The sequence below is a fragment of the Cryptomeria japonica genome, chromosome 7 (genome assembly GCF_030272615.1).
Source record: "Cryptomeria japonica chromosome 7, Sugi_1.0, whole genome shotgun sequence".
NCBI lineage: Eukaryota > Viridiplantae > Streptophyta > Pinopsida > Cupressales > Cupressaceae > Cryptomeria > Cryptomeria japonica.
In genome coordinates this window covers 763,245,535-763,255,859 of record NC_081411.1, presented here as the reverse complement: position 1 = coordinate 763,255,859, position 10,325 = coordinate 763,245,535, and the positions used below count along the sequence as shown (strand labels likewise).

Here is a 10,325-nt window from a genome sequence, read left to right as displayed (position 1 = left end):
TGGTTAAGGGATTTTAGCTATTGCAACTATTAGGGAAGAACAATGAATGATTTGGGTATAGCACTTAACTGCTTGCTTGATTAGATCCAATTGTACTCCAATTCTACAACACTCTGGCCAATCTCTCATACTCTGGTTTGGCTTCAAACACTTCTCAAAACCACCAACACTACAAAAATCAACTGTACCGACCTGAATAACCTTTACAACTTAGTCAGTTACAAAACCCTAAGACTTACAACGTAGATCATCACATATCTTTAGAACTCATTACAGATCATCATATAGATCATTACAATCAATTACAAATCAATATCAATCATTGAGTGATCGTAACTCATCACAACAACTCAATCTGATACAAAGTCAAACCCTTAGCTGATTCTGCTAAGCACTTTGCACATTCCCAAGAAATTCCATCTCGATCACTCCAAATTATAATTCAAACACTTCACGTAGGTTGTTCCACATCACCACCAAACCAAAAATCATTACCGGTTAAGAGAATTCTTTACCGGTCCTTAAACCCTAGCAAAAATATAACAAAAATCATAAACATGACTTTCAGTAACCAAAATATGATGTGATTCCATTTAGATACATATTACAATGATACAAACTTATATTCCAAACCACAACACTTCAATCATCACCAATTTCTAGAATCAATCTAAACATCTCCTCATTTACCAGTTAAGGTCCTTATTCTCAATTCACTGTCCTCAATACCGGTAAGGCATTTCTGGTAGACCAAAAAGAATAAGATGACAAAATACAACATAGTAGACATCAGTTACCATCAATGACAACACAAATAACTAATCAAAGTCATCCAATCATGCAATCTCAATTTCTTCATCACAATGTTATCACAAACAGTCTTTTACCGATTCAGTCATCATTCTTCATCTACATCAGTTGTGCCAAACATGCCAATAGTAGATTGTTGAATGGGCCTTAAAACTACATGTATCTAATTTTTTTGTGCTACAAATATCCTAGCAATATTCTGGCGTATCACCTAAGTAGTGTATCTTTTTAAGTTTTCTTTTTCCCCTTTTCTCCCCTAATTGTATGAAGAGCCAACTTCTCAAACCTAGAGGTTATTCAGTGAATCTCGTGCAAAAGGTCCCCTATCACTGAATTTCCCATAAGGCTATTAGAGTTTAATGCAAAATTAGTAGTCAACAATTAGTAAAAAAAGCAAGCTTCATGATTGGTTTTTGATGTCAAACTTGGGCCTATTGCTCTACTTCTTAGAGAGTGATATCACTCAATCTTATTCAATTATATTCTTGGTATAACCTAACAATATAGTTGATATTCTCTCTATATTTCATGTGGTTTACCATAAGCCTTCACCAACTACATTTATGTCTAACATCAAAACTAATGTTAAGTGTTCTCCACCTTTGGTTGATGGCACTTTGTACTAATAACTTGTAGGTAGTCCCATATACTTGACTCACACTTAATGTTACATTTCAAATGTAGTAGGCTTGGTCTCTTGATTCATTCATGAGACACATGAGCTACATTGGAGAGTAGATAAACATATTTTCCACTACATTTAAGGTACTCATAGGTATAGGATTCATTATGTAGTAGGTGTTAAAGTTAATTTGGTGGGACACATATTCATATTAGATAGGTAATTCTTAGGTTTTCACTTCTACTTCAAGCTATTGCTTCTCACTTGGTTCTAGTCCAATTTGTTGGTCAAGTGCGAATATATATGTTATTTCAATTTCATCAAGAGATTCAAGTATAAAGGAGTTTTTAATGCTACTATTTAGTTTCAAAATATTTTTATTGAGTTTGGCCTCCATTTTGCAAGCATATAATCAACTATTGTGATTATGATAATGCAATATAGATCTCACAAAATCCAATCCACCAGTAGAGGAAAAAATGCATTAAGATCCATAAGCATTACATCAAAGAGCCAATTCAAAATAAGCATATCATTGTTCATTGATTCTATTATATCATTGTGTTAATCCTATGAGGATCTGATTAATATTGAGAGGGGGTGTGAATCAGTATTAATACAATCTGTAACTTCAAATCAAAATACCATTTACAATAGATCTGAAATTATTTAATAAATGAATCTATCCCTTTAGTAGATCTCATACACTTGTTATCCACTTATGCAATCTTATTAATCAGAATATTCACCAACTAGATATCTAATCAACACATACTCAAACTAGCATATTATTAGATCAAAATAATTCATCTATCAATTCATTAACATTACCAGTAACCACTTACAGACTTATGATAAATAGTAGTAAACTTATTATAACTGGTAACCCAAATGGGAAAAACCATGGTGGGGATTGGTACCCACAATAATTTGTACTCTTTCCAAGTACGCCCTGTTAGGAGCTTATCCCGATTAGGAGCTTACAATACACCTTGTTAAGAGTAGACCCTGTTTGGAGTCACCCGGTTAAAGGATTTCCCTATCACTCCCTCTAGGAGCTTAATGATCTGTTAGGATCAACCTGATTGGAGGATTTAAACACTCTTTTGTGAGCTACCTTGTTAGGGGACTTAGATGGAAAAGGCTTGTTAGGACCTACCCGGTTAAGGGATTTAAGCTGATGTAACTATTAGGGAACAACAACAAAAAATAATCTGTTACTTTGCACTTTTAGCTTACTAAATCAGATCCAGTTATACTTCACAGTCTACAACACGTAGGCAAATCTCTATCTTTGATGGGATGACTTAACTCATTCTCCTAATGCCACTGTCACAATAAACAACAACTGTGTCTCCCTAAATAGCCATCTCAACTAGGTCGGCCACAAAACCTACTTACATCATGAATTTATAATTAGATCATAAGAGATCATCATAGATCACTATACAAATCATTGCAACAAATTACAATGCAATATCAATTGTTGATTATTCATAACCCATCACAAAAATTTGATCTGTATCCTCAAAACACTCTACTAAGTGTTTCACGGATTCCCAAGAAAATATTCCTTTAATCATTGCAAAACAACAATTAAATCTTTCATGTGGGTTGTGTTGTGTTACGAACTTCATGTAGTCTCGTCGACAATCACCGTCATAATAGAAATCATTACCGGATTGATGATTTCTTCACAAATCCTTAAACCCTACTAAAACCTTAGCACAACTTCATCAGAAATTCAAAACATGCCTTGCGGTAATCATCACAAGTTCTAGTTTTGAACACATACATGTTTCAATGATACAAGTTCACCATCCAAACTGTAAATCACTAATCATCACCAATTTACCGATCCAATCAAAACAATTTTGCTTTATGGATTAAAGTCCTATTTCATAGAATTTATCTCTCTACCAATAAACAGTCTCTTTCGATAAACCAAATCACTTAAATGACAAAGCAAAACATCAGGAACATTACTTGCTAGTAATGACAACACAAATAATTGATCATGTCATGTATTCATAGAATCTTAATCTCTTCATCACAAATAGACTTCTATCCTTTACCAGTGCAGTCATCCAACTTCAATTGGATCACCTGATCTGCATCAATTATGCCAAATGCCAACAATCTCCCCCTTTGGCATTGATGGCAATACCAATCAGATATATAATTAAAATAACATCATATATGTCAATCATCTGCATCATAGCAAATTAACTGTCGGTCTCTGCATCTTTCAGTCTTCACTATCTTTCCTTCTCCTCAGACCTGATCATCAGATGTCTTTGTCTTCTCCAATAACTGATTAGCTGATTTCTTTTTATTTGACAACAATGCCAAAGTTAAACATGCATCACTTGACTTCAATCTTACCATAACTGAAAAATTATATCATATTGCATTAGAGCCGCTCCCCCTAGGGAGTAGCTCACATCTTCATCAAGCCTTAGTGAAAAATAAACATGAAATCCACAGGATTGATGCAACTCCAACATCTTGGTTCTTCTGGTGTAGGGGTCTAACCCCTAATTTACTTCTGAGAAAATCAAAAGTAGTCTTTGGCAATGGTTTAGTAAATATATCAGCTAACTAATCTTTACTCTTCACATACTCCATCTTTACCTACTTCTGTTGAACTCTTTCTCTTAAGAAATGATACTTCAACTCTATATGCTTGGTTCTTGCATGAAGTACAAGATTTTTGGAAATATTTATTGCACTCGTATTGTAATAATACATAGTCAATGGTTCAAACATATCTATCTTGAATACTTCTAGCACATGTCTCATCCATATGGATTGCATGCAATTCATGGATGCAACAACATATTCAACTTCACCTATAGATTGAGAAACATAAGTTTGTTTCTTGCTTGTCCATTCTACAAGTCTTCATCTTAGTAGAAAATCTCCACCGGTTGTGCTTTTCCTATTGTCTACATTGCTTGCCCAATTCTGCACCAGTAAAAACATCTAAAGTGAAATTTCCCTTGCAGGGATACCATAATCCATAGTCTAATGTTCCTTTAAGATATCGGAAAATCCTCTTAATAACCACCATGTGACTTTTCTTGGGCTCTTTTTGGAATCTTGCAACTATCCAAATAGGATGACCAGTGTCTGGTCTGCTATGTACAACATAATGTAGTTTACCAATCATAGACCTGTATTCTTTTTCACTAACACCAGGTAAATCATCTTGCTTTATGAACTTGTAGCCTGTTACCATCAATGTACCTATCAGTTTACAGTCTTCCATGCCAAAAGTCTTTAGCACCTCTTTAATATACTTGCTTTGATAGATAAAAATACCACCATCTAGTTGTTGGATTCATAATCAAATAAAGAAGTTTATTTCACCGATTAGATACATCTTGAATTCCCTTTTCATCACATAAGAAAAGTCCATACTCATATTATCATCTCCACCAAAAATTATGTCATCTACAAATACTTCAGCTATTAGCATCTTGTCTCCATCAATTTTTAGATAAATATTATTGTCCTCACTGGTACACTCAAATCCAATCTTGATCAAATGTGCATGTAATCTCTCATACCATGCTCTTGGTGCTTGCTTTAGATCATACAAAGCTTTATGCAATTTATATACCATATCCTTATCATCGGTCAAGGAAAAATAATCTGGTTGTTCAATGTATACTTCTTCTTCAAGAATTCCATTCAAAAAGGTTGACTTGACATTCATTTGGTAGACTTTGAATCCCTTATATGTAGCAAATGCCAACAACATCCTTACTCCTTCCAATCTTGCAATCGGTGCAAAAGTTTCACCATAGTCTTCACCTTCTTCCTATGCATATCCTTTGCAAACTAACCTTTTCTTATTTCTTACCACTTTTCCATCTTCATTTAACTTATTCCTGAAGACCCATTTAGTTCCAATCACATTTTTGTCTTCCGGTCTAGTAACAAGTGACCATGTCTGATTTTTCTCTATTTGATCTAATTCCTCATTCATTGCTTTTACCCAATCATCGTCTTTGAGTGCTTCCTTAACTGTCTTGGGTTCCATTGTAGAGATCAGACAAGAATTTTCTCTAATCTTCCTTCTGGTCTGCACACCTGCATTCTTATCACCAATTATCTGGTCCTAAGAGTAATTTAATCTCACATATCTAGGTATAGTCTGTGTTGGTTATGCATCTTCCTCATCAGATTCACTACTTTCTTCTTCACTATTGTTGCTTACCAGTTGAGCACCTAATACTGCATTTTCCAATAGATCATTATTTTGTGCTTTTGTTTCAAAGATCACCAGTTTTTCTTCATTATCATCCTTTTCAAGTTCAGACCTGCTCGATCCTTCATATTTATTTGAAAAAAATCATCCACCTTCACATTAACACTTTCAACTATTTTCTAAGTTCTCTTATTATAGCATTTATATGGTTTTCTTTTAGAAGAATAACCAAGAAATATTCCTTCATCAGATTTTGCATCAAACTTTCTAGTGTAGTTATCCTTTTTAATAAAACATTGACTTCCAAATATTTTGAAATAACTAACATAGGGAGTTTCACTATACCATAGCTGTAAGGTGTCTTATTGTTGTCTTTCTTTATGAGTATCTGGCTTAATGTATAGACTATAGTACTTACTTCTTCTCTCCAAAACATCTTAGGCATATTACCTTGTAATAACATTGTTGTAGGAGCATCAACGATTGATTTGTTCATCCTTTCTGCTACACCATTTGATTGTGGTGTCCTTGGAGTAGACATCTGTCCCTTGATACCTTGTTCATCACAATACTTGACAATCACATTAGATGTGAATTCTCCTCCTCAATCAGATCTTAAGCATTTCATGTTTTTACTAGTCTCATTCTCAACTAGAGCTTTAAATGCTTTAAATTTACTAAAGGCTTCAAATTTTTCCTTTAAGAATGTAACCCACATCATCTTAGAATAGTCATTGATAAAAAGCATGAAATATCTATCACCAAAATAACATTTTGTTCTCATAGAACCACAGAGATCAGTATGAACCAAATCCAAAATATTTTTATATGTACACTTCTTTCTCTTAAATGAAATAGAGGTCATCTTACCAATTTGACAGTCTTTACACATCACATTAATTGGTTTAACAATTTATGGTAATCAACTCACAACACTATACTTTCTTACCTTCACCAAGTTATCAAAATTCATATGACAACATCTCTTATGCGATAACCAGATGTCTTCCATATTTGCAACTAGACAACTATTGATATTAGCATTCAAATGAAATAAGTTACCTCTTGTTTGTTTTCCAATAATAATCAGTTCACCATTTGCTCCAAGAATTCTATAGATTCCACCATTAAACTCAAGCAAATAACCTTTATCATTGAGTTTTCCAACACTTAACAGATTATGTTTCAGACTATCAACCCAAAATACATCATCAATATTATTCTTTCTTTTCAAAGAAATAGAACCTTTACCTTTCACCATGTAGGGAGACTCATTTCTAAATCTAACAACACCTCCATCAAATTGATTAAGAGTTAAGAACTTACTCTTATCTCCAGTCATATGGTGTGAACAACCACTGTCTATAATCCATTCATTACTTTTTTCTATATGAGAAACTAGCTACAAACACAATCTCTTCTTTGTCATCTTCATCTTTAGATTCTTCATCGGTCACACATTCATCCACTACAACATAACAATGTTTTTTACCTTTCCCTTTGAATTTCTTGAACTTATCTTTCTTATTGGTGTTAGGGAAGTTAGCAGCAATATCACCAATCTTACTACAAGAGAAACACTTTAAAGGTAGTTTTTCTTTATACTTACGAGTGCCTCTTGGAAATATCTTGACTAGCAGTGCTTCAAGTTCCATAACTTGATCTTCATTGTCTTCACTTTCTCGATTACCTCCATGACTAGATTTGCACTCATAACTTTGACATACATTCTTTCCTTTTCTAGCAAATGAACTAGTAACATAAGCTTTAAAAGAAGATTTAGTATATTTTGCCCCACTGTTGTCAAAACTATTTAACTCAAAGGCTATAAGCTTACCAATCAAAGAGTCAATAGTTACCTTATCCTTTGAAATGGCTCAGTTCTTGGATTGTCGATACTCAAATAGCATATTGAGGTTGAAGAGTTCTGAGCATTTTACTTACCACCACATCATCATCAATTTTACCACCAGTACCTTTTATACCGCCAACAACTTCTTTAATTCTATGACCATACTGTGCAATGTTTTCCCCTTCTTGCATTTTCATATCATCAAATTTTCCTCTCAAGCTTTCCTCTTTTTCTCTTTGTATATGCTCATCTCCTCCATGAATGTTTCTATTTTTTTCTAAACCTCATGTACAATTTCCAATCCTTGAACATCAATATATTCAGAATCAGATAAAGTACTTACAATAGCATCAAGGACTTGTATGTTCTCTTGTTGATCTTTAAGTTCATCCGGTGTCAAGGGAGTAGCAATTGGAGCCACATATGTTGTTTCAACATGTTTCCAGTATTGAGTACCAAGTCCTTTGAGATATATCTACATTCTGTCTTTCCAGATCTTATAGTTATCCTTGTTCAATTTCGAACCCTCTTTATTCATCATCTTGTCTTCCTTAGAATATTTTCCTAAGGCGATTAAGATTTTCTGCACACAGAGGATCACTTCTCTAGTACCAATTGTTAATCCTATGAGGATTCAGTTAATACTGAGAGGGGTGGATGAATCAGTATTAACACAATCTATAACTTCAAATCAAAATACCATTTACAACAGATCTGAAATCATTTAGTACATGAATCTATCCCTTTAGCAGATCTGATACACTTGTTATCCACTTATGCAATCTTATTAAATAGAATATTCACCAACTAGATATCTGATCAACACATACTCAAACTAACATACTATTAGTTCAGAATACTTCATCTATCAATTCATTAATATTATCAGTAACCACTTACAGATTTCTGATAAATAGAAGTAAACCTATCATAACCGGTAATCAGAAATAATGCATGAAAACATAAAGACTATGAAAATACATTCCACACATCAACACCAAGATTTTTGACATGGAAACCCAAATGGGAAAAACCATGGTGGGGATTGGTAACCACAATAATTTGTACTCTTTTGAAGTACACCCTGTTAAGAGCTTATCCCAGTTAGGAGCTTACAATACACCCAGTTAAGAGCAGGCCCTGTTAGGAGTCACCCGGTTAAGGGATTTGCCTATCATTCCCTCTAGGATCTTAATGATCAGTTAGGATCAACCTCATTAGAGTATTTAAACACTCTTTTGTGAGCTGCCCTATTAGAGGACTTAGATGGCAAAGGCCTATTAGGACCTACCCAGTTAAGGGATTTAAGCTGTTGTAACTGTTAGGGAACAATAGTGAAAAAATACCTATTACTTTGGACTTTCAGCTTGCTAAATAAGATCCAGTTATGCTTCACAGTCTACAATGCTCAGGCCAATCTCTATCTTCTATGGGATGACTTAACTCATTCTCCTAATGTCACTGATAAAATAAATATCAACTATGTCACCCTAAATATCCATCTCAACTAGGCTGGCCACAAAACCTAATTACATCTTGAATTTACAATTAGATCACAAGAGATCATCATAGATCGCTATACAGATCATTACAACAAATTATAATTTACTATCAACCGTTGATTATTCATAACCCATCACAAAATAATTATTTGTATCCTCAAAACACTCTACTAAGTGTTTCATTGATTCCCAAGAAAATATTCCTTGAATCTTGCCAACACAAGAATTAAATATTTCATGCGGGTTGTGTTGTGTTACCAGCTTCATGTAGACTTGTCGATGATCACCATCATAATAAAAATCATTACCAGTTTGATGGTTTGTTCACCGATCCTTAAACCCTACTAAAACCTTTGCACAACTTCATAAAAAATGCAAAACATTCCTTTCAGTAATCATCACAAGTTCCGGTTCCAGACACATACATGTTTCCATGATACAAGTTCACCACCCAAAACGCAAATCACCAATCATCGCCACTTTATCGATCCAATCAAAACAATTCTTCTTTACTGGTTGAAGTCCTATTTCATATACTTTATCTCTCTGTTGGTCAACCCTATCTTTTGGTAAACCAAATCATTTAGATAACAAAACAAAACATCAGGAACATCAGTTGCCAACAATGATAACACAAATAACTGATCATGTCAACTATTCATAGAATCTCAATCTCTTCATGATAAATAGACTTCTATCCTTTACCAGTGTAGTCACCCAACTTCAACTGCATCACCTAATCTACATAAGTTATGCCAAATGCCAACAATACCCCCCTTTAGAATTGATGGCAACACCAATCAGTTATATAATCAAAATAACATCATATATGCCAATCATCTACATCTTAGCACATTAACTGTCATTTTCTGTAGCTGTCGGTCTTCACTGTCTTTTCTTCTCCTCAAACTTGATCATCTGATTTCTTTGTCTTCTCCAATAACTGATTAGCTGATTTATTTTTCTTCTCCCCCTTTGACATCAATGCCAAAGTTAAAAATGTAGCACTTGACTTCAATCTGACTAGAACTGAAAATCATATGATATTGCATTAGAGCTGCTCCCCCTATAGATTAGCTCACATCTTCATCAATCCTTAGTGAAAAATAAACATGAAATCCATAGGATTGATGCAACTCCAACATCTTAGTCCTTTTGGTGTAGGGGTCTAACCCCTAATTTACTTCTGAGAAACTCAAAAGTAGTCTTTGGCAATGGTTTAGCAAATATATCAGCTAACTGATCTTTACTCTTCACATACTCCATCTTTACCTTCTTCTCCTGAACTCTTTCTCTTAAGAAATGATACTTCAACTCTATATG

General features: G+C 34.0%; 1 pseudogene; it reads right to left on the bottom strand.

Annotated features, from left to right (window-relative positions):
• Positions 1-244: 244 nt before the first annotated feature.
• On the bottom strand, positions 245-333 carry LOC131059974 (small nucleolar RNA Z102/R77; annotated as a pseudogene).
• Between the last annotated feature and the right edge of the window lie 9,992 nt (positions 334-10,325).